Genomic DNA, 3,896 nt, shown 5'->3' with positions numbered 1-3,896 from the left:
TGTCGTAGAAATGTGGTACAACTGGCAGCAGTTGTATTTCAAAACTCAGATTTCTATGTTAATATATACTTTACACCGTTTGACACGTTCATAGTGTTAACTTTTGACAATATACATTAGTGTTGAGTAAGTCAACACTGATGTGTTTAATTTCAACTACTGTGAGTGTTGATTCAACTATATCACAAATAACACTTTCAAAAGTGTAATTTCTACACCATCCAGACCAATATAGACACTTTCAAAATGTTGAATTTAACTCTGTAGGAGTTGATGGAACACATCCAAATTTGCTGTGTACATTTTGACCATTCCTTCATCAGATATTATTTACTTCTACAACCCAAAAGTGAGAGCAAAACACAAGCAGTATCAATAAGACAAACTGTATTAGGAAGAAGGGTGTTTTTAAGAGTGAATGCAGATATTCTGGAGATAAAAGCTCATTTCCCCAAGTGCTTAAATGATTATTAGCTGGCCAGAGAACATCAGTTGGAAATTTTCCAAGCTCTCAGCTGACTAAGGTAAGTAAATCTTCATTAGTGCAGACAGAAGGTCTGCATAGTGTAGAAAGAGAAGTCAGGACTCTACCTTAACTGTTGGATATTGTCAATTCTGCAACAGTGGCACATGTGTCTTTAACATTTTTTCAACAGGTTCATAATCCAGCAGGATTATGTGAAGATCAGATTGGTGGTGCTACAACGTCAAATGTGATGGTAGACACTTCTGAACCCAAATCAGTATTTTCCTAAACTATTGAAATACATCCCATAATAGTATAAATACCATAATTCAGTGAAACAAGTGTAAGTTAATCAAGAAGACCATACTGTAAAAATCTAATACGGCACCATGTCCAGTTTTCACCATTCGGAAAAAGTTTTTCATTTGTACTTCTAATTACGTTCCAGCTCAAAAGCTTTAATGAATCCATCTGCAGCAGCACCGAAAGTGGCAGGGAGTCAAATCAAAGCGACAATTTATTTACACAGAGTGCAAAACCAAAGGAGTGATTAAAAAGGCTGCATGAAATCAAAACCATTGGATAACGTGGAAATGGATATTTTCTCACAATACAGACCATAGTTGACCTGGAAAAAACAAACACACACGAAGCCAATCTCTCATAAACACACTTGCTGTTTTGTATTTCTTACAAGCCTTTGTACACATAATGCACAACTGAGCTATAAAGCCTAAACAGATGTTTGAACAGTCTACACAACTGTCGCAACCCACAGGCTCCGAGTGGTGTAAATCGATTCTCACAAATACACCAAGTTCATCCTAAACACCTTAAGAAACAGACACTATTTATATCCTTGAATGCATACAGTTAATGGAGACGTAAAGGAGGGGTTTTTTTGTTTTTCAGTAGAAGGAATTAAACAAATGGCGTGGACACATGAACAAAAACACTTCAGCATCATAAAGCAGACTGCTCCTATCTTCTTGCCAGAAATGAAAACAGAAAATAAAATAATCTTCACAATGTAGGAGAATGTTCAGGCTGAGTATTGTTAGAAGTGCTTATGTTTTTGTGTCCACCCAAATCAAACAGCTCTGCTGCCCTTTAATGAGAACATAAAATATATTTGTCTGATATATATTGATCTACATACATTTTTAAAATAAGTCACACTATCATCTAAATCTGCAAATACCATGTCCTGCAAAGAGCTGGACATGTATATCAAAATATAATCAATTTCAATAGGATTAAGAAATAATATTAATCACATAAACAAGAGACTGATTAGAGGATTTAACTGATTTGATCCGTTGTGAGCTTCATCCAGCTTTAACCATTTGTTACTCCAGTAAAAATATCTGTAAATACTAAAGAAAGAGAGAAACCGAGAAAAAAATAAGCAAAAGGTGAAACCGTGGATATGAACTGGATCTTTTGTGAAATTCTCTTTGCCAGATGATGAGCTCTAGTCTGGGCATGTCCCAAAAATATACAAGAGTATGAATAATGCATTAGATAGAACTTATTTCACAGTGTGTTTCCTGTTGTACGCACACACATGCACACGCACACACACGCGCGCGCGCACACACACACACATGCCCACAAATACGCATTCACGCACGCAGAGAATCACACACATGGACAGATGCAGACATGCATTGTCTCCCAAAACACATAAAATGAGCCAGGGGTCCACATATGCTAAATACTCCCAGTGGTGTGGGCAATATGGCTCAGGTTCATTGACAAAAACTGCTCCGCCAGGCTATGTTTGCGCCACATAAAAAAAAAAGACGCAAACTAAGTCATCCAAAACGTCCACATAGTACCGACTTTCAGCAAGAAACCATAGACAATGACGTCTTCTTGTTGTCTTTGTGACAACACTGCTGCCCAGCGATGGTCCTGCGGCGTTCTCCTCAGCCTTGTAAAGTTCCACCGAGTCAAACAAGAGAAAGGTGTTAAAGGCTCTAATCTGGCAGACTACAGTGTTTGGCTCAGCCTCAGTAAAATCATGACACTTTAGCAGCAAAGTGTTGTTAATGAAATGTGGCTGGGTTATTACTGCTTCCTGGAGGGGATTGTAAGGACTCTAAAACTGCTGACTCTTAAAAGAAGCTCTTCATAAGTTTGAATCCAGTCACAAAAGGTACGAATAAAAAGATCTTCAAGGATCCTTCCCTTAGAAATCAGGTGGTGGAGGACACAACAGCATGAAAAGTCCAAGTACGTCAATGCTCCACTGAAAACTGTTTCTCATAGGGACTTTCTTTCTCTCTCAGTGATGACTTGGTAAATCAGTCTGTGGTGAAAGTTTGATGCTGTTGGTGTATTGAGCAGCTCAGCTGAGGCTTCTCAGAATTCTCCCAAGAGTTACTGGAGTGACTGGAGAAGCTTTTTTGTCCTGGGAGGTCAGTCCTTGTGGAGATTTTGTGAGGCCCATTGGTGAATAGATACAGACATAGTGACTGGCCACTGCTTTGTTTTGGAAAAAAACATGTTTGTGACCCTGAAGAGAAGAGAGAAGAAAGACAAGACACAAAACGATCAAAGGATTTGGTTCAACGAACTTTTTTAGGCTATGGTACAATGCTAACAATATGTTCTATCATAATACAACATGCTGTTTACTATCTAACAGCACAAGTTTTGATCTAATTCAATTATCTTATCAACACCACTGCTGGACTGAAAAGGTTGTAAATCCTCTGAGCTTTGGGGAGCGGGGGGTTACACCTACCTGTTAAAGCTACAAACTTCATTGGGATTTTATCAACAGACCAGCACAAAGTTGTGCAGAACAGCACTGTTCAAGTCCTGCAGATAAAATTCACCAAATCAGTCAGATTCTAAGGACATCTCTGGAATACCCATTTCGGTTGGCAACTTGGAGGTTAGTGCCTTTACCAGGGCTACATTGATTTTTTTTTTCTTAGCTATGTCTGGATATTTTCTTTTTGAAGAAAGGAAAAACACAACTAATACAGGAGATTGTTATGAGATGTACAAAACAACTAATGGCACGACACCTTAGTAGACTGAATGCTGAAACTGAATTTGAAAGATACATAAAACAGCATTTAGAAAGTGTCTATTTTCTTTTCAGGTGAATTGAACAGGTTGTACGTCACTTTAAAGATGGAAAACAGCTGAAAATTTTTTTTTGATGTCACACCTGCAAAAATTAGACAAGGGTGTGTTTAATCTTTATATCACAGAGAGAATTAATTCAAACATCAGCGCATATTTGTAGTATTCTTAGACATCTCATCTACATGGAGACATTAATTAGTGGTATTGAAATATCAATTAGTTGCCTAATAAACCTTAACCACCACAATTTACATTAGTTAACCTGACTTCAGCCTGAACAAAGTGAGGAATGTAATTGAATGTAATTGATTTGATTTACTTTAAC

At 37.6% G+C, this 3,896-nt stretch overlaps 1 long non-coding RNA gene across 1 annotated transcript in view; it reads right to left on the bottom strand.

Moving 5' to 3' along the window:
• Positions 1-965: 965 nt before the first annotated feature.
• The window catches only part of LOC106940035 (uncharacterized), a 9,730-nt gene continuing 6,799 nt past the window's right edge, over positions 966-3,896 (bottom strand). Inside the window, exon 2 of the long non-coding RNA XR_001422980.1 lies at positions 966-2,987. This is a non-coding gene — a long non-coding RNA (uncharacterized LOC106940035). The remainder of the gene's footprint in view (positions 2,988-3,896) is intronic.

The sequence above is a fragment of the Poecilia latipinna genome, unplaced genomic scaffold, assembly GCF_001443285.1.
Source record: "Poecilia latipinna isolate Pla-1442-1.1 unplaced genomic scaffold, P_latipinna-1.0 Scaffold3068, whole genome shotgun sequence".
In the NCBI taxonomy this organism is placed as follows: domain Eukaryota; kingdom Metazoa; phylum Chordata; class Actinopteri; order Cyprinodontiformes; family Poeciliidae; genus Poecilia; species Poecilia latipinna.
This window is presented reverse-complemented; position numbering and strand designations above follow the sequence as displayed.